Genomic DNA, 26212 nt, shown 5'->3' with positions numbered 1-26212 from the left:
TTGTGGCCTCTGACAGCATGTCTGCACTGCATCTGGGGGCGAGCCTCCTAGACCAGGTCCAGAGAGGGCTTGTACTAGCACTCTAAAAATAGTGGTGTGGATAGTGTTTTGATGTTGTGGCTTGGGCTGGAGTTCAGATTCTGCTAACACAGGTCTGTGGACCTAGGCTGGTAGGCTCACTCCCAGATGCAGTGCCTGTCCTGTAGCACCCGATGAAGAAATACATTACCTAAAGACACTCGGGCCCCAATCATGCAAACACTCATGCACATGTTCAACTTCATTGCCATGTGAAGTCACATTCATTCACAGGATTGGGGCCTTTGGCCTGATTCTCATTTACCCTGAGGCCCCTTTACACGGCCTTGGCAATTTGAAAGGTCACAAAGTGGGTGAAAATTACCTTAAGAACCCTTTACAGGGCTGTCCTGGTACAGGAGAGCCCTCTTCAAAAGGAGAAAAGGCATGTTCTTAACTCATGTTAATTGACACCTGATAACAAACACACAGTAAAATCCTAGGGAAGACAAGGCGGTCTGTAGTTTTCACAAGAGTTAGCAGGCCAAGTGAAAGTCTATGGGGAAGTCTTGGATTTATCTCAACTTGCTAAATCATATTAAAACTAAGAATTGCCTTGTCTTCACTAGGGTTTTACTTCGTGTTAATAACCACGTGTTTGCTAACTTGAGTTAAGAACACACCAGCATTAGCGTAAATAAGAATTAGGCCCACTCCTCTCTTGTCTAACAGTTGTTAAATGAGTCTGAATGAATTCTCTTTCTATACAACAATAGGTAGGCCTTTTGACTTCAGGACAGAACTAAAGTCTTTTATAAACAAAACATAACATTTTGGAAATAACAGCTCACTAACTCCGTGCATGCTTTATTGTTTAGCTTCCTTTTAACTATGTACACTAGTCATCCTTAAAAAACTTGCCATAGCTAATGTAATTTGGATTTGTAGCAGAGCTGCCTGGAAGATGGGGATGGAGTTGGGGAAATATCCTTCCCTTTCCTCTCTTTTTTGTTGAAGTTCTCATTAAAAATTTGCAGAAAGCTCTAATTTGCAGAATCCCAGGGAACAGGGATATTTAGATAATGTTGTAATACAGAGGTAACATAGCTATTTAGGAAAATACAGACATGCTATCAAGGGTAGCCAATGCATTTTACTTTGAATGGGGCCAAAACTGGAGAGAATTATGACCTGAAACCATTCTAATGAGTAGAATAGGGCTGACCAAAGTCTCAGTCCAATATAATCAACAAGACACAACATAAAGCAAAAAACACATAGCAGGCATAATGCCAATGAATGTAGGATCATCCCCCAAAAGTATATATTTTTCCACACTACTGACTCATTGTCTGACACAACAAGTTACTTAACATTTCTGTGTCTCAGTTTCCTGGATCCATAAAATAGAGAAAATAAAACTTACTGCACGGACATGTTCTGAGGACTAATTAATGTTCAACACTTTGAAAATATAAAGCACCATAGCACATATCTGATAAGGCCAAGTTGTCAGACTTGGGTGTCTCAAGTTAGGCACCCCAGTCCATGTTTAGGCATCTAAATAAGCAGCCTAATATTCAGAAGTGCTGACCACTTGCAGCTCCCACTGAGTTCAATGACAGTTGTGGGCAATCTGATATTCAAGTTGCTTAGTTAGTTGATTAAATATGGATGTAAGTGCCTAAAATGTAAGGAATAAGGTTGGAAATGCCAATCTAATATTCATAGGGATAGAGGATATACACTATCTTTATATATATATATATATAGAGAGAGAGGATATACACTGTATATAAAGATAGTGTACATCCTCTATCTCTCTCTACAAAAAGAGAGAGTGGGGGCACTGATCCTGATTGGGACACTAGGTGTTTTTATAACACAATTAATTACCCATGCAAATACTAATTTGAATAGTTACTTTATATATATATAGAGAGAGAGAGAGAGAGAGAGGATATACACTATCTTTTCTGTTCCTGAGCGCGCGCGCGCGCGCGTGTGTGTGTGTGAAACATGTTTTCTTGCTTCCAGGAACTCTTTACAGGTGACCAAAGCATGTTTTAAAAAACAATAGCTAACATTTAATACAATCTAACTGTATATTGTTTAATTAAGCCTGCTTGCTGTAAATGTCTCATACAAAAACTCTGTACCTTTCTTCTCTTCCATCCTGGAGTTAGGGTTATTGGCTCCCTCCCTAGACCCATTCTGAGGTCCTTTTCTGTTTTTAGTTTGTAGTAATGATCTTTGTTATATACAAATAATTCCAAGTTTACTTTAATACAGATGGTATTTGTCCATAGCCAGAAACACTTTCCAAAATGTACCATAGCTCAATAAGCTAGTTCAAAAAGCATCTTAATGAAAATAAACAATCAAATGAAATATTGCTTGGATCAAAACAGAGATTAGGGAGGATCAAAACCCCTATGAGCACCATAAGTGATTCCCTTTCACTACCCTTGTCTTAGTTTTAACAATTTAACCTAGTACACAAATGCAGACAAAATAGAAAATTGATTTCATGACTATATATGTATGATTTAATGAGAGTTGGTAACTTGATCTACTACCACCTGTGCTGCATTAAAAACAGGATATTGTGCGTCTCTCTAAACTGAACCAGATAAAATGTTCATTTAGTATGTAGTACAGTTTGCTCAGTGAGAGTGTAGTTACATATGCCTGTTACCAAAGACAGTGGTGAGTCCCTTGGGGAAGCCCGGCAAACATTTTTTTTCCACACAGGTGCAATTTCTCTCTGGGGTACAGATCGTTGAAAATAATTTTATTTTTTGCATAAAAGAAAACAATAATAGAAACATATGGTTGATTATTTCATGATAACCATAATTCCCATGAAAATATCACAACCTATTAGAAGGACCACTGAAAGAAAACTGAACAGGATTGTTTTTATTAAATCTGAAAATAATACAAGTGAAAAGAAATGTTAATGAACAGATTATCACAGACATTTTTCTCCCTAAGAAAGTTCCATTTATTTTTACATATTAGAGTATTTTAAAATTAGGCTTTTATCCATTAAGGTTTATGAGTTTATATCAATTGGCTCCTGCCTCAGAAATATTTGATAGGAACAAAGTTTAGTTTAAAAATGTAATGAATAATAAGGTTCCTTGTGGTAAAAAGGCATTGTTCTTAACGTGTACTGCCACCAAACGGAAATTGGAGGGAATAGCACAAGATGTGACTTAAATTAGGGTAATACAGATCCAGTTACCAATGTTTATGTGAGTCCATTCTAGAATATGTCTCATATGTGAAATAGTAAGGCTAGTAATTTATTTATCATTTGACTGGCAGAAAGGTGGATTTTAGTTGTTGTGGAAATGATGACGAATTTATTACTGTGTCAAATAAACATGCCTAACCTCTCCTTTTCCAGCCTTCTCTCCTTTCCTTCTTCCTTTCTATCCAAGCTTATCTGATCTATGTATGTTGTGTTGTGCCCTCACTGTGGCAGCTGAGCACGTATTGCCCCTGAAATAGAATTGTCCCCTTCACTGGTGCATCAAGTATCTTTTCCTTTTGCTACTTCAGTTACTTTCTTAAAGCACACTTCTGCCAAGCCTATTAACATTAACTCACCAGCCCTGTGCTACCCAAGCTCCACCTATGTGTACTAAATCCATCCTCTTGTCACCCTTCAGCTAATTCTTCAATACCCTCTTCTAGCATGAGGCCTACAAGAAATCACCATCTGATAATGGTTAAACTGAAAACCACTGAGGGTTGCTGATATGTACTTACATTGAGAATACTTATATATGTATCAGAAGCTTCTTATTACTGTTGTCCTTGTTTTCCTCCCAACTTCCTCCACCTGTTATACTCACTTGGTTGCATCTTCTCTTAAATTACATTTTAAACCCTTTAGAGAAGCACTGTATCTTCATATGTGTCTGCACATGGTCCAGAACAGTGGGGCGCTGATCCTGATTGGGACACTGGGTATTTTTGTAACACAATTAATTATCCATACAAATACTAATTTGAATAATTAATTTTTTACTTATGGTCATATTTTGGCTTCTCCTGCATGGGAGCGCAGTGATCCTTTCCCTTCCCTTATGCATCCATGAAGGGGGGCAGTTACAATTTTGGTACTTGTGCTCCTTAATCACAAGATACAGGAAAACAGATTATAAGCTCTTTGGGGCAAGGGCTGTCCTTCACAATGTGTGTGCACTGCCTCGCTAAATGGAGCTTTGACCTGGCTGATTCTAGGTACTACCACAAAATAAATGTTGTTCTGGCCTCTTTGGATAGTACATCTTGCAATACCTATTCTCTCAGTGCTCCTTGGATGTGGCACTGCATAGCCACCCAATGGTGATGTGGAAATATCAGCTACCGCAGACTCAGGTTCTGATCCTGAAAATCCTTAATAAGGGTCCAATACTACTGAATATTTTCATTAATGACATGGATAAAGGAACAGAGAGGATGCTTATAAAATTTGCAGATGACACCAAGCTGAGAGGTGTTGCAAGCACTTTGAGGACAGGTTTAGAGTTCAAAACAACCCTGACAAATTGAAGAATTGGTCTGAAATCAGTGAGATGAACATCAGTGACAATTGTAAAGTACTACATGTTGGAATGAAAAATCAAATGTACAGATACAAAATGGGGAATAACTGGCTAGGTAGGAGTACAGCTGAAAAGGATCTGTGAATTATAGTGGGTCGCAAATTGAAAATGAGTCAACAATGTGATGCAGTTGCAAAAAAGGGCTAATATCATTGTGCAGTGTATTAATGGGAGTGTCATATGTCAGACAAGGGAATTAATTGTGAGGCCTAAGCTTGAGTATTGTGTCTAGGTCTGCTGCACTTTAGGAAAGATGTTCACAAACTGGAGAGAGAGGAGATGTGGACAGAGGAGAGCAAAAAAAAAAAAAAACCAATAAAAACCTTGGATAACCTGGCCTATGAGAAAAAATAAAAACAAAAAACTGAGCAAGTTCAGACTTGAGAAAAGAAGACTGAGAGGGGAACCTACTAACAGTCTTATGTTAAGCACTGTTATAAAGAGGATGGTGATCAATTGTTCTCCATGTCCACTGAAGGTAGGACAAGGAATAATCAGCTAAATCTGCAGCAAGGGAAATTTAGGTTAAATACCAGGAAAAACTTTCTAACGATAAACTCTGGAATAGGCTTCCAAAGGAGACCGTGGAATCCCCATCACTGGCGGTTTTCAAAACCAGGTTGGACAAATACCTATCAGGGAAGGGGCAGGTATCCTTTCTTGGTCCTACCTCAGCACGTGGAGTAGACTAGATGACCTCTTGAAGTCCCTTCCAGCCCTACTTTTCTATGATTCTATGATTACACATTTGTACAGAACCTAGCACAATAGGACCTGATCCCTGACTGAGGCCTGTCTGGCCAACTGCAATTGTTCTACTACTACAGTAATAATTCCATTCTGCAGCCACAGCTATTGGCACAGATTTTAGCACCAGAATCTCACCTATATTAATGGATGGGCAAGAGAGACATTGCCCAAAATCATGGGACAAGCAGGCCTTCTATGGCAGGGCAATTTGGTTTTCTTTTCAAAGTGCAGGTTTCTGTACTTGTGTGTTTACTGTTCCCTGTCAATTTCACTCCAGAATCCTCAGAAATTGATCAGTCCACATTTTTAAAGACATGCATACCATCCACCCTATGCAATATTCAGATTTGGAGCTGCTGCAATGACTGAATTATTTTGCTTTACATCAGAAACTGGCTTGGCTTCAAAAATGAAAGACTTGTGCCAGAAAATTTGGATCTGGACCTGCAATACCCCAGTTTGGGGTGTCTGGACCCATGGTTTTGATTCAGAGAGATAAGACCAATGGTAACATTCAGATTGAGATCTAAGCATAAAGTTTGAATGCATTTGGATTTGGCTTTTTGGTTTCCCTACTTAAAGTTTGATGTTGTACAAGCTATTACTCCATAATCTAGACTAGTGCCAAGGCTATTTAACAAGAAAAAGGTAGCCAAGACACAAAAGTTTGAAAAATTGCTAATGTGTACAATCTGTTTCTTTCTTCATAAAGACTTTCAGTGTGCATGTTAACTGAGCATACAGGATTATGAACTATACTGGATTATTCTTCAGACCTTCATCAACAGAGTAAACCACAATATCTAATAGGAAAACATTCACAGACTATACAGTCTGTCATGTCAATGATTCATTTATTCAGGAATTATAAAATAACACAAATTTATAATGGCTCTGAAATGTCTGTTATAGTCTATTGTGCAAGAATCCTTGAAATGAAAACTGAAACTATTTTACAGCAATAGGACAGGGTAGCATCACTTTTATAGAGATTACTGGAGCACATAACTGGGATGCACTGTACATACTCTTTCTCTCTTGGCCTCCTCTACCTGGAAGCAAAGAGAGCTATTACCAATACAGTTGTCTCCCAGTGTGCTCTGATATAAATAAATCTGGACTCAAATCCAGGTTCCGTGTGAAGTATCATATTGTATTATCAAGCTTAATTAACAGGGTAACACTAACGCTGTGCCTTTATCAAAAGAGAAGTACAGGACTTGAATTTTAAACCTTGCTCTGCTACTGATTCACTTTGTAGCTTTCTGGGACCTTTCTAATCTGTCCACTGAGATGACACTGACTTCATAGGTTATTCTGAGGATTAATTAGTTAATGATTATAAACCATTTTGAACAGAACAAGTGGTGGCTTCACTTACCAAGAAAAAAATCTGCTACATAAAAGAGCCTTTTTCAGATCAAAAGGTGTTCTAATCAGAAAAAATGCCAGATTATTGAAAAAATAGAAAGTATACTACTGAAAAAGAGTCCCCAATGTTAGAAATATAGACATGATATTCTCTGGTAGAAAGCAAATATTTGCATTGAGTCCCAAATCCACCCAAATTTAAGCCCTGTCTAGACTAGGAAAATAGCTCCTGTTCTTAAGTGTGTTAGCTAACATATTTATAAACATTAATGCAGACCAGGCTGAACACTTCTGAAAATGTGTTAGCTGGGCCTGGTTGACCCTAAGCAACCCAAACTAGTCTAGATATAGCTTTAGACTTTGGCTTGAAGTTTGATACATTCATTAAACCCCAGCCTATGCTTGAAAAAGTTTAGTGACCGTGGGCTGAGTTTGTTTTTGTTGCTGAGAAACTGGTGACCCCAACCCTCCAAAATGGCCTCCCTCAACTCTCCAATAAACTACAAGAAGCTTCTGAAAACACCTAAGGAAGATCATGTAGCTAGTTAAGATGTTCCCACTATGCAGGTGTGGGAGAAAAGGAGGAAGGGGAGGTCGAGGGCAGGGAGAGTTGCTTCCAATTCCTGTAAACCAAACTGCAACATTCAGTTCTGTAAACCAAATCCTGCAAGATTCACACAGACACACCAGAGAGACTCTGGCAGAGTCACAATGTGCAAGTCATAACTGGAGTTCTGAAAGATGACAAACATTAGCTGCTTTCTGTTCCTCAGAAACAACCAAGGAAGATAGAGACCACATGCTTTACCTAAGGTCTTGCCTATGCTGGAATGTTGTTCACACTTGATTTGAAACCAGAGTAAGCTGCACTTGTGCACAATGACACAATGAGTGCAGCTACATTCATACTTCTACATTGTGTAGACAAAGACTAAGTGCACTAGGTGAATGTGGGTTAGGATTTCTCAATAGTGAAGGGGAATGAATTTCAATTAACTGTAAACTGGACTTAGGCTCATCTAGGCTTATTCGGAGAATCAGAGAAATGTAGGGCTGGCAGGACCAAGTATATCTAGACCATCACTGACAGATGTTTGTCTAACCTGTTTTTTAAAACCTCCAATAACAAGGGATTCCACAACCTTTCTTGGAAGTCTGTTCTGGAGTTTAACTAGCTCTACTGTTAGAAAGTTTTTCCTAATATCTAATCTAAATCACGCTTGCTGTGGGTTAAACCAATTATTTCTTGTCCTACCTTCAGTGAACATGGAGAACAATTGATCACTGTCCTCTTTCTACCAGCCTTTAACATATTTGAAGACTGTTACCAGGTTCCCCTTCAGTCTTCTTTTCTCAAATCTGAACATGCCTAGTGTTTTTTTAATCTTTCCTCATAGGTCAGGTTTTCCAAACCTTTTAGGATGTTTGTTGCTCTCCTCTGGACTTTCTCCAATTTGTTCACATCTTTCCTAAAGCGTAACACTCAGAACGGGACACAGGACTCCAAGTGAAGCCTCACCAGTGCCGAGTAGAGTGGGACAATTGCCACCTGTGTCTGACATATGCTACTCCTGTTAATACACTCCAAAATATTAGCCTTTTTCACAACTCCATCCCATTGTTGACTCATATTCAGTTTGTGATCCCCTGTAATCCTCAGAACCTTTTCAGCAATACTACCACAATACTGTAATCACAGATTTTGAGAAACCCCATAGAGACAGAACAGACCTACTAGGGTACTGACCTCCTCATATAGCTTCTTTTCCTAGAGTAAATGTAGATGTGAGCAAATACTTCAACCAATGTGCACAAAGGATCACATGCATAAAATAACGTCTTATTTTTTGTCAGGGCTTTAATCCCTCTTGTTCACTAGCTTAGACTGTAAACTCTTTGGGGCAGGACTATCTTTTCGTTCCCTATTTGTAGAGGACCTAGCACAGTGGGGTCCTAGTCCATGACTGAGGCTCCTAGGTGCTACGAGAATACAAATAAATAAATCAAATAAATAAATAATATTGTAGCAAATGAATTTGCAGAAAAAATGTTCACAGAAACCATAATCTTTAAGGATACAATAGAGATATTCATGGAAAATAAATTTTGAACTTGACTTCACAAGTATTAATACCACAAACCTGAATTTCAGAGTTACTCCTATCCGCCAAGGGAATATGTCACTTATGTGCAATTAAAACTACCAACGCAGCTCAGATTTTGGATTTTGAATTACTCACAGTTAATTGCTTACAAAAAAGCTACCGGTCAAAAATCATTTGCACAAATTACTTAGTGAAAAATTTTGAATAATGCAGAGGTTTTCTTCTACCGTTCTCTGAAGCCAGGAGGGAGGGAAGTGTCTGGTTCCATTGGAAACAAGTAGTGGGCTGGATAGGCCAATAGTCTAATCCAATATGGCAATTCCTAGGTCCCTAACCTAATCACAGACCATTCATAAACATAATAGAAGCTACAGTCATTGAATAATCTATTTGCTACAATTTATTCAATCATCTCTAAGTGCATCCCTGAGAGCTTTCCCCATCCAATTTAAATTGGCACAAGTGATAAAAGTTTTAAAATGTCCAAACCAACTTAAAAAGATATAATCTATTTTATATGGCTCCTGTTACAGTAGCATCTGAGTGCCTCACAATCTTTAATGAATTTATCTTCTCAACTAAAACTAAAACAATTTTTCTAAAGACATTTTTTGTGCAAAAAATGTCTGCTTCTTGAACACTTCTAGTGACTTGAATGGAGTGGCAAAGAAACAGATAACTTTAGTAGGGTGACCAGATTGTATGGGGACAGGGTCAATTTTTGGGTCTTTTTCTTATATAGGCTCCTATTACCCCCCACCCCTTGTACTGATTTTTAACATTTGCTGTCTGGTCATCCTAGACTTTAGCAGTGGTAATCTGAAAAGATTGAAAGGAGGAGGGTTAAGAAGTAGGGTGACCAGATAGGAAATGTGAAAAATTGGGATGGGGGTAGGGGGCAATAGGAGCCTATATAAGAAAAAGACCCAAAAATCGGGACTGTCCCTATACAATTGGGACATCTGGTAACCCTAGTTAAGAAGCGACAATCTTTTGGACCTCCTTAAATAATCCCTTTCACTTTTTAGAGTTTATACTCTTCAATCACTTGTAGATGGTTATTATACATCCCTTAGACATCGTCTGACTAAGTTATAGATAGAGTTTGTGCTTTCATTCTTGCCTCATAACTCACTCCCTTTTGCCCCTTACTCATTCTTGTTGCTCTTCTCTGAGTATGTAACCCCAAATCACACTGTTTATTTGGTCAACGTATCACATAACAAGAACTTATCTAACTTGCCATCCACTACTACCTCCCCATCTCTTTCAATTTTACTACTTTCCAGATATTTATTTCACAGTAAATATTTCTGTCTGAGATTATTATTCCCCAGTTATATTATTTTGCATTTTTCCAGGCTGAATCACATTTTGTATTTCCAGCTCATATTCATTACGTCTTGAGGTCTCTTTTATTATTTCTCGGTCCCCATTCGTGTTTGCTGGCCCTCCTGGTTTTGTATCTTCTGCAAATGTAATTACTGTATTGTTAACATCCACTTCCATTGAACCAATAATGATATTAAATTAGACTGGGCTTAACACTAATCCCTGTGGCACTCTATGAATAACTACCCACCAGCTTGATCCATTGCCATTTACCATTACTCTTTATGATCCTTCAGGTAGCATTCTTATATGACTATTCATATCCAAGTAAGATTCTCCAGTAAGATTTCATGAGGCAATGAAACAAATTCTTTACTGATGTCTGGATAAACAATATATACTGCATATATAGAATCACAGAAGTCAGATATGGTGAAGTCTTAGATACTACAGTAATTAGCACTCTATAGATAGACAGGGAAAGGTCTTCCAGTCAATTTTCTCCTAAATTGTCCTCATACAATTATGACAAAGCTTGATTCTTAAGTGATATGTTGTGTGAGATAGTTTCCTTTTTATAAATCCATACTGTTTATTGCTCATGGTTCAAATATGCTTAACATTCAGAATAATGAACTATAGGCATCTGGAGAGAAGTAGGCAAATGTATCCTATTCCACTAAGAACAAGTACTGCCACTGACAACTTCCATGCACAGATTCTATGGCAATGAACTCTACTGAAAAGTGTATACATAAGTAAAATACCACCCGGGGTTGTGATTGCATCAGCAAATCAGAGTTGGACCTTATTAGTATTTGGATGGGAACCTTTCCAGGAAAACACAGGTATATTTCAGGAAGAGGTCTTGGACATTCAGTAAGTAGCATTTTCCCCTCTGAGTCAGTTCTAAACCAATCCTCAGCATGATGGCAAAAGTTTTTATGCTGCTTGAAGTGCCATCTTTTGCATGAGAAAGACATTTGGAATCCTGACATCTTGTGACAAAGAATAAACATATATTTGTGTGTGGTTATAAGAAAAAAGAAATTAAATGTTCTGATCAAATGAAAACATTGGTAATTAGATTCTGTCTCCCAAAATATTCCCATTATAGTTTCAAATAGAGAAATTATTCTTCACTTTCCCTCTTCAAAGGTGTTGCTGCTGACACAGAATGGCTGCCATATTTCCCCAATGGTGGCGTGCAAGGAGTGATTCTTATATGTACAGTCTGTAAAATGCTTTCTTCATGATGAAAGGTGCTTTATGTATAAAACTCTTATTAACTGTATTGTATTTCATCAGGTTATTCCATTTCACAATGTCACTCTACACAAGAAAGCTTGTCAAAAATAAAAGCAATGCAATATGATCAATTGAAAAAACAGACTTTTGAGAGGCAATTTAGTATTAGCATTCAGATATTAAGACACTGACTATGGTTACAAGTTGGTATTGTCATATAATGGAGGCACAGCTATAATCTCAATATGCCACATGCAAAACAATATTTTTATTGTGCATTGTGATGATAGGTAAGAACAGTGACTAGGTTACGACATATGTCGACTTTTGAACTACTAGAAGTCTTCAAAACTACTGTAAATGATCATTTATGGTTTATTAGCTTATGCAGATGGATGTTATTTGGCAAATTATGAAACAGCTTATTAAGCTTTTCAGCAGCCTTAATAGAAAACATCTGACTCTTTTTAAATAAAAAGTTTCTACTCTTAGATAGTCATTATTTTAAGAGATTAATTATAACCATTTGTTATTTCTATTTATTTTACTGGAAAGTCTATCTTATTAGCTTTAATAATCACATTCTTCTAGTTCTCAGTTCTTTGTGGCATTGTATATTTTAGCAAGGCAGATTTTATGCAATTTAAAGAAGAATGTTTTGGTTAAAGAATAAACCTGGCGCAGACTGAAGCAGGGATTTTGGCTGCCTCTTGATATGTCTTAGATTTTTAATCAATTAGCATGCTGTCTTTATATCCTTATTCTAGAAAAGCTGGTTAGAAAAGAATGAAACTAGATCCAGCACAATACCTATTGGATTCCCAAATGATTAATTTTTGGCATCTATATTGCTTGTTCTGGAAATCTTCATACAAACAAAAGAGCATAACTGCAATGAATTTATTGTATTCCAGAGACCTCTGTAATTCTGAAGTCACTCTGTAAAAGAAAATTATAAACAACTTTTGTTTTGAAGGTTGTACTTAATATTCCAGCTAACAAGCTTTTCCTTCCTTGGGGATGAATCATGGATTTGTCCCAATCCCTGAGCAAGGACCAGTGTGTTGTTGTACTGCAGTCCACGAAGGAGCTGTGACTTAGAAAGTCAGGCTTATGCTTTTTGCCGTATGCATTCCCCAGCATACTGACCAGAGTCGCTTTGTGCTCTCCTGCAATGGCATGCTAGCTGGACCACAATACAGAATTACTATTCTCTTTTTAACTGACAAGAAAAGGGCTGCTCTAAATTACACCGGATTGAAATAACCCTCTGTTGGCAATTACACTAGTACAGAATAGCTGGATAGCACTGCACTCTGGCCACACCCCTCTGTGCCCCCTAACTCCCTGCCCCCAGTCTATTCCCTACACTGAGGTCAGAGAGGGGTCTGGCATAGTTAAAGTGGCTGTATGCCAAGTGAAGAATGCATCTGCAACAGGGGTATTGTGTGGGGGCAGTCTACACTCCCTTTACAGCCCCTTTTTTTAGTGTAAATTAAATGTTAAAATATAAATCAAATCCTATGTTAAAATAATACGAAGAGTTTGATTTAAAGCCAAATTGAAAGCTACAGCTTCCCATTTCAACCTAAACTCAGGCAGTCATGCCAAAATATTGTTACAGTACAGATTTGTAAAATCACACATATTATTCTCAGACCCCTGCAGTTGTAAGTACAATAGGTGGAATGAGAGTCAACTCTGTATATGACTCTTGGGGGGTTTAGTCAGACTCTTAAATATATTTCTGTGGGTTTTTTCCCCTAGGCTAATTTCTTTTATTTTGTTTTTGTTTTATATTTTTTTCTTAAAAAAATGTAAAACAATCTCTCACTGAAGAACTGCATGAGAAATTGTCACTGAATTGTGACATATCCTCCAGCTCCTTGGAAATGCCTCCAGCCCTCTGGGCTGCAGAACTGGACACAGGTACATCTTCTCATAAAGGAATGAAGTTTGCTGGCTGGTGAGTCTTGCCCACATGCTCAGGGTTTAGCTGATCGCCATATTTGGGGTCGGGAAGAAATTTTCCTCCAGGGCAAATTGGCAGAGGCCCTGGAGGTTTTTCCCCTCCCTCTGCAGCGTGGGGCATGGTTTGCTAGTACGGTGGACTCTCTGCAGCTTGAGGTCTTCAAACCACAATTTGAAGACTTCAATAACTCGGACATAGGTTAGGGGTTGTTACAGAAGTAGATGGGTAGGGTTCTGTGGCCTGCTTTGTGCAGGAGATCAGACTAGGTGATCATATTGGTCCCTTCTGACCTATGAGTCTATGAGACCATGAGTCTATGACAGGACAAAACGGTTGCCCAAAGTGATGAAGTAGATGAAAACCCCAGTGATTTACACCATTAACGTCTCTTGACCGGGTGAAAGAGAGGTAGCAGATTTCTTTCTTATGGGTCAGTGAAGGAATGGCCTGTGTTTATGGAGTCATTGGATGTGAAGGCACTAGGAGAAGAGAGAAAGGTAAACTGGACAGGGAAGCTGAGAAAGATCCTGACCTGGGCCAGAATTAGGGAGGCATAAAGGTGGCTTAAAGCCATCTATGCCCCCACACTGTCCATTCATGCCCAGCACAGGAAAAAGCGTACTGGAGAACCTGTCCCATAGATTCATCTGTGACTCATTTTATTTTCCTATCAGTTCACTAACTAGTCATCAGGTTCTAAGATGGAGTCTGGCTGGGTTTATTTGGTCAGATTTTAGGTTTGCAGCCCTGGCAGTGAGAAAAAAACACCCTCTTTACTTGTAAGCTGAGCAAATTCAACATGGAAGCCACTGAGATACCATACTTTAAATTAATTAGTAAAAATAATAAATAACAGCAACAATGTAAATAATAAAAACAGGGAACACCATTATACCATTTTTCCAAATCGCCCTTTCAGACTTAGAACCATGCTCTTGGGTTGGGGTTTGATAATATGATGCTACTCTTTGCTAAGTTTCAGTCAGTTGTGTAGTGGGGCAGCGGTCCGACAAAGGGAGAAGAAGGGGTTAAAAACACCACCAGGGAGGCTGTGCAGAACCCACGAATAAAGAAAGGGCTTTTTGAGCCCACCAATAGGGGAAAGGCTTGCTAGAGCAGCCAATCAGAGTTGGCGAGAGCATGTATAAAGGGCTGCTCAGCAGAGCAGAAGGGAGTCTCTCCCTGGGTGGCAAAGGAAGAGGACTAGTTGCCAGAAGAAGTGTCATAGATAGAGTAGTGCTGGGCAGGGGAAGCAGATTGTGAGGATGAACTGCTGGCTGACCGCTGCCAGGCTGGGGCCTTGCTACAAGGGCTGAGCAGGTGCTAGGGCTATGGGGGAAGTGGTCCAGGGAAAATAGGCAGCAGGTTGGAGGAGGGCAGTAGGTGGCTGCTGGCTATAGGGTCCCTGGGTTGGGACCCAGAGTAGCAGGTGAGCCTGGGTCCCCTGTCTTTTGGACCCCACTTGCCAATGAGAAGAGTGGCTGGTAGCCAGACTGCATTTTGCCCCTGAGGTGAGGGGCTGGACCTTGGATGGTAGTTGGCCACTGAGGCAAGTGGTGGGATTAAGGATGGCTGGTCTCCCAGAAGTGGGGAGATACTGGAGTGAGGGCACAGCTGGAGGACTGTGCCCAGAAGAGGATGCTACGATCTGGGGAGTGATGTGGGTCCAAAGAGTGGAGACAGCAGTGACAGCAGGCATGACTCTACTAGCTGAAGGTGGACTGGAAGGGCTGAGAGCTAATTAGGAGGTGCTGCGGTAGTGAGTCCTGCTTTGTCATAGTTGTTAACAGAAGTTTGGGTTTTTTGTTTATGACAATTACATATTTTTGTCAAGTAGGAGGCCTTATGAAAAATGATGGGGTACAGGGAAAGTCCTTTGAATTCTAATGAAGAATTTGTTCAGAAGTCAGTTCTTCCAGGCTTTTAAAAATGTTTTCTTCTTGGAAAGACATTAGTTACTTAATTGATGTGACCTCTGTGGTGTTAAGGACAGTTATTTGATTTTGCTTATATTCCTTAGCATGCTTGTTCTTTGTTTTGTTTTTTATGTCTGTATTATTGTGATATTTAAACTTTGCTGAAATTACTAGTTTTATTCTTCTTTGCTTTTGGTTTATTAATGTTGGTACTTATGGGATATTGTCTAAACATTTTGAGAACTCTGCAGGAGGTAAAAGAAGCCAATTAGTATCAACTGTTCAAATTCTCTTTTTGCTTTTTTCCACTAGATTTTATTAATAATATTGATTTGAAAGAGAGATTCAAGTCTCATAATTTGCATCCAGATCCAGGATTTGTATATCTCCAAAGTTCAGGGATGCTTTCATCTGGTGTCTTTGTTCTGTATCTTCTAAAGATAGAGTCCATTTGAGAAATTCAGATCTGGTTCTTGATTTGGTTTTCACAATAATACTATATATGCAAAAATATGCAAACTCACACATATACACAGGTTGGAGAAATCACAGGTTGGAGAAATTCCATTCTCTGCAGTTGTCTGGGCCCATCTCTAGTTCATGATATTAAATGCATAACTATAAAATTATGCAAGTATCAATAGCAAGTTTTACAGCTGTTAATGGAATAGTTATAGGTAAATGTAGAGCATCAGGGAAAGTTAGAAAAGCTTTCAGATCAGAACTTAAATACTATCACTTGATTGCTGTTCCCTCCTCCACTCCCCAGTATGATATGTAGAGTGAAGTCACAGAATATTAGTGGCAAAGCAACTTCAGGAGACACTACCACTTAAAATCATAAAAAGAAGCCCCCTCTGACTTCACTAAAATATCTGATGGCCCCCAAATGTGTGTCTACAATACCATTAATGTTACAATTGCCCCAAGCATACAGTTTAGAAAAGATCAAAATATCTTCAAAGCAGATATGTGGGCAGTGGCTGCTAAAGCTGGCAGGAACTGTGAGCTCTTTTCTTCCTAGACAGTGGAAATACTGCTGAGATGTAAGTGTTACAGACTGATATGTCTACGCTACCTGTCGGATCGGTGGGTAGTGATCGATCTATTGGGGATCAGTTTAGCGCATCTAGTGTAGATGTGATAAAATCGATCCCCAACAGCTCTGCCGTCAACTCAAGAACTCCACCGTGGTAAGAGGCAGAAGCGGAGTCGATGGGGGAGTGGCAGCTGTCGACTCGCTGCCGTCCTCATGGCTAGGTAAATTGACCTAAGATACGCCGACTTCAGCCACGCTATTTGTGACCTCACTGGTCACTAATGACAGCTGACTACATGATCTTGAAATAAGTCACTGATTGTGAGAAAGTGAACTCCCCATGTGTCAGCATGATCTAGATAAGTGCCAGTAAGATACTGTATTTACCCTCTTCTTTTACCTAACTTTATAGTTCTAGTCTGTTCTTCTTTTTAGGCTACATCTACACTCTGAGCTAGGGGTGTGATTTCCCTGCTCATGGACACGTACTTGGGCTGGCTTTCATCAAGCCAGCATGAGTATAAATAGCAATGGAGCCATGGGAGAGTATATACTCCACATGGCTCAGTCGTGCCTTTGCTGCCCCAAACTGTGGTACCCTTGCTCCACTGATAGGAGAGCTAGTGTGATTATGTGTACACGAGCAGAGGAATCACTCTCCTAGCTCAGAGCGTAGGTGTAGCTTTAGTTTCTTATTCATAATTTACCACTGCTGTGATCAATATCAGACTGGCAACATAGCAGACTCCAAACACCACAACAAATTCAAGATGAGCCTGAACCAAAACCCAAAAGCTTGTGAATATTCAGATTCTGGAATTTCCAAAAACCAAATCAGGATCCAAATCTCACAAACAACCCTTCTCTCTATTAATATTATTGTTTATTTGTTGTACAGCACCTGAGAGCATGCTAGCTGATTTATAGAGTAAGTAAGACACAGCGCTTGCCCTTGAAAACTTACAAACTAAGCATAGCTGAATGAAGATTGATTAAAGGGAGGAGAGAGATGAGCGATCAGGGAACTGATGGACAAGAGTTACTTTAATAAGACAGTGTGGTTACACTAGTTAGTACAGATGTTTCATTTTAATTTATTTTTGAATAAAATTAAAACATTATCAGACAACTAGCCCTAGAGAGCTTAAACCTAAATAGCCAATGCAGAGAGAGGGTGGGAGAGAAGAGAACCACAGGAGTGAGATGACTTGCCCAGGATCACCCAGCAAGTGAGAGAGAGAGCCAGGAATAGCACCAAGGTTTCCTAATTCCTACTAGGCCACACAAGAATATGCTCAGCACTGTTGCAGACCTATAAATAATTACAGTCATCTGCCCTCCAAGACCTTACAATCTAAAATAATCAGCTGAACAAACCCTTTGATCGGAGTAGCCCAGAATTTTGAGATGTCTGAAATCCAGATATGGGTATGGATCAGCATTTGGTGCCATCCCTAAAATGAAGACAAAATCCAGGCCATTTCTCATATGAAAGAAAACATGAAGTTTATTTTTTTTCTCTCTTGAAACCACGTGTAAATATTTCATAGAATTGCTCACAGTGAAAACTTAGTGGATGAGCAGACATCAGGTATTGTGAATGTTAATGCTTCCAGACTGCTCAGGAACTAAGGCTGGATTGTGATCTCAAGGCAACATAAATCAGGATTGACTCTAGTCAGGACAATGAAATTATAAAACCAACCTAAGTGAAATCAAATTCAGCCTCCATTATTGATGATTGAGATTATTAAAGTTTATATCGGTTTCTGGACAAAGTGTCCTGTTTTATAGGGACTCTCATGGCTAGGCAAAATCCCCATGTCTTCCAATTTTCTCCTTCATGCCTATGTTTTGGGCTACTGCTTAGATGAAGCAATAAGGGCCCAATCCTGCACCACCAATTTTACTGGATTTGAAAATTCAAGTTTATAAGAGCAGCAAAGAATCCTGTGGCACCTTATAGGCAAACAGACATTTTGGAGCATGAGCTTTCGTGGGTGAATACCCACTTCGTCACATGCATCCGACGAAGTGGGTATTCACCCACGAAAGCTCATGCTCCAAAACATCTGTTTGCCTATAAGGTGCCACAGGATTCTTTGCTGCTTTTACAGATCCAGACTAACACGGCTACCCCTCTGATACCTGACAAGTTTATAAGGGCATTCATCTCCTTTCCTGAGGTCTGTGTTTTAAATGACTGGCACCTATGTAATATCAAGTATCCTGTTCTGAAAGAGCAGAAAGGAACATAATATGGGACCTTAAAAATGTTAGAGATTCCCTCCCTCAGCTCCTACAAGGAAAATACTCTTTTCAGAAGTCCAGCCTTTTCAGAAACTTCCAGAGGTAGAAGCAGCTCCAGAATTTCTATCTGGGAAGAAGAAAAATCTGAAGGGAGGGTGACTGAGCTCTCAAGATTATTTAAACTCACTTGTTTGCTTTATTTGTTTTTGTTACAGAGAAACCTGCAGTATTTTTGTGCCTAGTTCTTAGCATTGGATATAGGACAACAAACATTAAAAGAGATGTCATTGCCCTGTCTGGTGTGTTGAAATTCAGGGAACTTTTATTTACAACAGGTACAATTCTCATAATTCACTCTGCTGCAAGGTTAAAAATGTTTCAGTTTCTCAATAACAAACAAAGAAAAAAGACTCTTCTGGCTGCAGAGATTTGCAATGAGACAACTTCATTGTCAAGGTCAGTTTGAATTGATGCTGACATTGATTCCTATTTTCCTAGACTCTGAATCCAGCATGCATCCAGTACTTACCCTGTGACTAACAGTCAATATTACAGTAGTAGCTGATTCTGCATTTGCATGCTAATAGCTAATTTTAACAGGCAAATTATACAGTGCACATTGAGCTAAAAATTTCACAAATCAAAGTATGTTTGTATTGAACTTTCAATAGCTGCAAAATATGTTATGTTAAATCAGCAATAACAACTAGTTTCCTTTTTCATATTGGGCAGATTTCTTCCTTTGATCTGGGGTTGCAGCAGTATAATTGAGAGGAGAATTTTGTCCATCTCCAGTTATGGGGAGGGCTCATAGATTTCTGACACACTTCCAACCATTTTCTATAGGAAACGTTCTCCGCTGGGAGAAAGTCAGAGAATTATGCAGCAGATGTAAGTAAATTCAGTAGCACTTCTCTACTAGTGACAGAACTGTGCTGTGCTTGATATCCAATAGAAACGTCCACAATTATTTGATGGCATGGCTTCACAAATGATGCTGACATCAAATACAATCTAAACGTGCACTGAAAAGGAACTCTTGTTTCAAGTGGAACTGGCAAGTTTTTTTTGTTTGTTTTCCTATTTAAAAAGGATTTCAATCTTAACTCTCTCCAAACTGTCAATTTTCTGGTAACATGATGAGCAGAACTCTGTGCAATATTCCAGCTGTGACTGCTCAATAGCTGTTCAGAGGACTGCTCGTTTCACATATGCAGCCTAAAATGGGTTTGGCCTTTCTTGCCGCTGTGTAGCATTGCAAAGTCAAGACTGATTTTTCTGTCTACTATTGCCTTGTGGATCTCTTTCAGTGTTACTGCTTCCCCGCTTTTGTCCTTTGTTGCATATGTGTGAGGTAAATTATTTTCCCTTTGATAACTAGCTGACATTGTTCCATGTTGAACTGAATTTTGTTGTTGTTTGGCCATGTTTTTAATCTCTTCAAGATCCTTGCTTTAATTTTTTTCTTACTGGTGTTTACTACTTGGATTGCCAATGCTCCAGGATTCTGCTGGAGTCTCCAAGAATTAAAGATTGATCTTAATTAAAGAATGTCATGTGGTTAAACCTCCAGGAATAGGTGTGACAAAAATTGGTGACCCTACTACAACTCCTCTCAATGTAGTATCCTTTGAATGTTAACAAGCTGTTTACACTCTGAACCTTGGAGTGCCACACCTCCCCTATCTTGATATGTTGCTGTGTTTTGATATCCTTTGGTGTGGTCTTTTTGTCTGTTTTCAGTCAATATGACAGTGTTCTTATGCATGCCAGTTTTAAAATGGATGTTTATCACACCACTTATTTGCCTTTAATGTGATTATTTTGGTATTCTCTACTCTCAGAAGAGGAAGTACTCAGGGCTAGATTTAGGAAATGCGGGGCCCGATTCAAATAGTTTCGACATGGCCCCAGCAGGGATGACTCACCCGGTGGCACTCCAGGTCTTCATTCTGGGTATTCCACAGCACTGAAGGACTCGATGCCAAAATGCTGCCAAAGACCCAGAGCGAGTGAAGGACCCACTGCCGAAGTGCCGCTGAAGACCTGGAGCGCTGCCAGGTGGGTAAAAATTAAAAAAGCTCCTAAGTTAAGTGCTCTTCTCTAGGGTGCAGGGCCCTCATAGGCAAAGGGCCCTCTTAAGCATGGGGCCCAATTCGGGGGAATCTGCCTAAAGCTGGCCGTGGAAATATTGCAAAAATTGTCCAACATTTCACTGCAGAAAGGAAATATCTGGTTTCTAACTGGTGGTTACTGTGTTTGGAATACTGAAATTCCATGAATACTCATGGTATAGAGTGGAAAACTGATCTCGATAACAGACGATAATCCCATACTTAATATCTTTGTACTGTAAATTGTGGCATCTTTCTAGTATTTGAAAGATTGCACCAATGGCATTATGCTCTTGTCACATCAGTATGATACTCATAATAAAGCTTCTTTGGACATAGGAATGAAGACTTTTTTTTTCCATTGGTTTTCTAAATCAATGTGGGTTCCTGAGTATACTCAGATACAGGGAGTGTCTTGCCTTGCTCCTTAAAGTGAAAAGGGAAGAAAGAGCTAGAGGAACTTGCTTGCAAGGGACAAGAAAGACTATCCTTTGTCAACTAAATGTATTTAGTCAAAGTAAATAGGAAGTAAATAAAAACTCAGATCAGCTATAGCTATATGCACAATGTCAGTGTGAAATACATTGTTTGTTGAATCTGTAAATTTTCTCCACCTGCAACAAGGGGTGAAGAAGGGATTCTCTCTTGTAAGAATCTAGGCCAGGAAGCATACTATGTTACTTCAATTACTGCTTAAAGTTACTATTGGGCCTGACATTTAGGGCAAACATTTTCATGTGCCCAAAGTCTGCAAAGGATTGCCACAGTCTGACTAAGCTAAAACTGACTACCAGGCCAAACCTTTTTTCTCAGATCGCACCCCTTTCCAAAAATTGCTTGGCAGTCAACACTTATTTTGCTGCTGGGTGGGTGAGTGGATTAAGCATCTCCTACTCTCCTCCATCTCGTTGTTGGGAGAGAGGGCATGACTCTGTTGAGCAACAACTTTCTGGAAGAACTGAGAATGCTCCTTTAGCTTGGTGCTTGAGTCCAGTCAAATCTGTGCTCTCAGGTTTAGTGTAGATTTTGTGGTGCAGGAACTGCTGCCTGTCAGCCACATACCATGTTTTTACATATATGGAACCCAGCCTTAGAAACAGAGGCCAAGAATGGGGTTAACCAGTTTTCAATTGGACTGGTGCCAGTCCTACATAAAACTGGAGCTCAGGAGGATGGGTCTGAAGAGGAGGTTTGGAGCCAGTGCTGCCTGAGAAGCCCTGCCAGGAGGTTGTTGTCAAGGCAACAGCAGCTAGAGGAGTCTTGGAGGAAAGAGGGTTTGGAAAGTGTCATTTGTGTTTATTATTTTTTACTAGTCTCTGGGTGGATCACATTCATTTCCCAGAATGAGAGCACTATAGGATTTGAGACCTGAATCCAAAGGAAAAGAATTCCACACAGCTTTCCAGTTCTGAGAGTTTAATCTTTACAATGAATTATGGCTTCTTCTAGATTAGTTGAATAATCCAGCCCTTGTACTTGACATGGGGAGATTATTTCAAGTTATTGGGATTTCAGTTCATAGTTTTAAGTGTCATTATCTAGGACATTTCTTTGGCCCCCCGCCACATCTAATCATCTTTGAGTTGTTAATGGTGTAAACTGAATTTAGAGTTTAGATTTTATTTAAATGGAAGCCTGAAGGCTGCACAGAATCATGGCATATATTTGAATGCAGTTATCCTAACTGCATGTGCAAGTCAGGTGACTATGTGTACTAATGGCAAGTTATGTATTTATCTAGCCATTTGAACCCACAATTTCCACAATTTGCCTTCTCAGTTTGTGGTAAATACATGTGCATTTTTGAGCACTGACTTAGAACTTTTTCTCTTTTAATTTGGTATTAAAAGTGCAATTCCATTTCTGGAACCGCATAAAACATGTAAAATTGATATGGAATTTGAGTTTATCTATATACTCTAAACATTGATTGATCAGACCTACCAGAATGTATGTATGCCATTTTACTCAAAACTTCTAGACACCTGTTTTTTAAGGTAAGAAGTGTGCTTATTATCCTTCCAATACATGATCCAGTAAACATGATTGTTAGTGTGGTGAATTATATACATGATTTTTGTGCATCTTTACTAAGTGATTTTCACTGGCTAGTTATCTGGAAGATTGTGAAGGGTCTGCAAATCTGAAGTGACAAGATCTGACTGGTCAATATTCAAATCTTTTCAACAATGACAGATTAACATGAAGTGTTGTAGTTGAATAAAACGCATAAGATAATATAGCTCATGTGTTTAACCAGGCCACAATGTGCCACAAATCCTCTAACTAGCTTTACTCTTCACTCCACAATGTTGGGGAAGACTGGTGTACATGACTCCCAACAAAAAGTAAATTTGTAAAAACAAAAAAAAAAAAACAGTCCCCAGAAGTTATTACAGTAACAACGTCCTGCCCTCATGACCACAAATTAGCCAATCAAAATTTGTTCTGATGTCACTAATTTTGAGTAAGCAGGAAGGCTTGGAGAGATTATTTCCTTGTTTGGGAAATTTATGGAGATAGACACATTTTATTATCTTAGTCAGCATTTACTTTCCAGGTGTGTGAATCCTGCAGAATAAGCAATATCAGATGGAAAAAGGGGAGCGCAGTTTACAATTTTCAGGGCTCAACAAAGTCATTCTGTATCAGTATCTAGCCACACTGCGCATCTCTGTAGCTGCTAACAGGCATGGTGTTTTATTACACACTCCAACCATTCTGCAGTGTAATCTCCTCCCTATCTCAAATATCATTTATACTAATAAATTTGAGTTTCACTGGGAAGATCCTCAGCTGGCATACATTGCTCTAGCTCCACTGAAGTTAATTGATCTGCCCCCACTTTCATCACAGTATCTTCATTGAAGAATTGTTGGTATGGAGGCCTGTGAAAAGTGGTCTGAACTAATCTGCTTGGAGAACGTTCTAGTTCTGCTTATGCAGATCAGTTAATCTCTCTTAATAAACAGTCAGGGTGATTAACCATTGGAGGAAACTACCATGGGAAGTGGTGGAGTCTGTCTCCTGATGGCCTTTGAATGACTGAATATTGTTCCTCCAATACAGCATTTGAAAAGCATGTGTGTGTTGGGGTGGGGAAACTGGACTTGTGGACAGAACACTTTATTACATTAAAATATATTTTATATGAAGACTATCTGAGTCAATCTGTGAAACTGTACCTTTTTTTATTGATGGCCTTTTTTGGGGAAAGGAGCTGATGAAGGACTCTACAGGGATTTTTTTCCCTTCCCATAAAAAGGCCTTATTGGCTCAAAAGCACTGGGAGAAAGACCAAAAGGTACTTATTTAGTATATGCTTGACACAAACAAGAATTCAAATATGTAGCAGTAAAAATGGAATCCGATCATTAACACTTGTCTGCAGAAGAGTTTTTTCTGGATACGTGGAGGAAATTATCTCATGTTCTTCCCTTTCCAACAACAAGTTCTCTGAGCAACTGATATATGGAACCTAGATTCCATCTGTCAAATTCTGTGGGACTTGATCTCCTCCAAATCAGTTTTTCTCAGGAATGACTCTTTATTAAACTAATCATTTGCCATCAGCTTCAACAATGTCTAGTATAGTCAAGTCTTCTAGAACATTTCACAAGTCTGGTCCATTGCTTGAGTTTGTGGTAATACAAAGGGGAACATGTTTCTTTCTGTTTATCTGCCTTGCAGTACAAACATATTTTCCTCAGCTGAAGAACTATGTGGCTATTTGCCACCTCATCAGTATTTCCTCCGACTCTCTGACTTCATGTTGTAGACAGGGCTAAAGGAAGTCTCCACAATTCCCCCCAATACACAATGGTCTCTTACAGTTACTTATTCCTATATGACTGGGAAATCATATAGGAATAGGTTTTTGGAGGCTTTCATCAAGCTTTTTAGTCTCCAACAGTACAAGCCAGTTAATGATATTTTTAGAGAAGAAAACCACCCTCTTTATTACATCAGGCTGCACAATAGCCCTCACTGATAGCGAGCCACAAGATCTAATTGATGTTACCTCCATTGTTAATTCCAATATCTTGTTACATCCTCCTTAAATCATATTTAATTTAATTTGTGAGCTCTTTGTCCTTGCTTCAGTGTTCCCTTCCTTCCCCTCATCCCTGTTTTTAAAGAAGTCTACTCTTTTGGATGCTGATAGAAATATATATATTTATATATTTAATTTTTCTAAATCTATTGACTTCAGTGGAGTTGCTTCTCATGTATAGTGGTGAAAACAAGAGGCTAAAGAGACCCTGTGTATCCAGCCCAATTAAAAATGTGGCTATAACAGTGATTTGGTTTGTACAATATTATGCAATGTCTAAAAAATGAAGTGGGTGCTGCCACATACTTTTATGGATTTAATGAAAGTGAGGTTAAACTTGGAATTTTTGTTTCTTTCAAAGCTAAAAAATCATCAATTTTAATGAAACAAACATTTTTTATCATGCAGATGGATTAAAGTATTTGTATTTTAAAAAAATAAAAATGATCAATTTTGTGTGCTTTAAATATTAATTTTTAAAGCTTCCTTTGGATTATAGAGTTGCATATGCAGGCAAAGTGAATTATTGCTCTATGGAGATCAATAAAAAAACAGTGACCCTTTTGATATGCAACATTTTGTGAGTTGAATCTTTGGTCTGGCTACATAAAAGTAAAATTGGAGTAATTGTTTTTTGATAAAGTCATATCACAAACAGCTTGTATATTAGACCTGAGAATAAGATATCAATTAGTACCCTCCTGTGGGTATGATTCCTGTTACGTATTGGAGAAGAAAATCTTTTAATCAGAGCTGAAATCTATGAGCTTCAGGTTTTTAATATGACCCATAGAATTGTGATGCTTCATTTAAGACACTTACTTTTATTATTTATTTGTGTTTAGGCAATATCATGCCACTGAGTTTTAAGTGGAATTTCCTAATGAGTTCTGCATAACATACTATACTGTGTCATCAGTTAACTCCAAATTTAAAACTTAAATGCAAAACTCAGCTCACCCTTAACTACAGAGCCACAGCTAGTGTTTTCATAATAAAAACTCTTGATTAATTTGTAGGAAGATAGTAAGATCACTGTCTCTTAGCCTTGCAGTTGCAACTCCAAAGTCATTCACAAAGCTCGTTAGTGGTTTGCCAAACTTTCTACGGAGAGAAATAATCTTTCCTTAAAGAAATAGTCTATTGCCCTTTAAGGTTTCAAAGATAGAGTTCCAGTGTAGAAATAAGGCTTACAGAATTCAGACCATGGGCCAGATCCTTAGCTGGTGTAAACTGTTAGCTCTATTGACTTCAGTGACTGCTAAACAAGGACCAACCCTGTATGTAGTGCTTGTAAAAACCCACTTTGGTTATATGTAGTACACTAAATTTTAAGCAACCATTAAATTAAGTATTACAGCATTTTAGGTTTTTGCTTTTCTTTTCTGAAATAGCACAAAGGATTCTGGGAGATATCTAGC

This window comes from Chelonoidis abingdonii, chromosome 6, assembly GCF_003597395.2.
Source record: "Chelonoidis abingdonii isolate Lonesome George chromosome 6, CheloAbing_2.0, whole genome shotgun sequence".
In the NCBI taxonomy this organism is placed as follows: Eukaryota; Metazoa; Chordata; order Testudines; family Testudinidae; genus Chelonoidis; species Chelonoidis abingdonii.
This window is presented reverse-complemented; position numbering follows the sequence as displayed.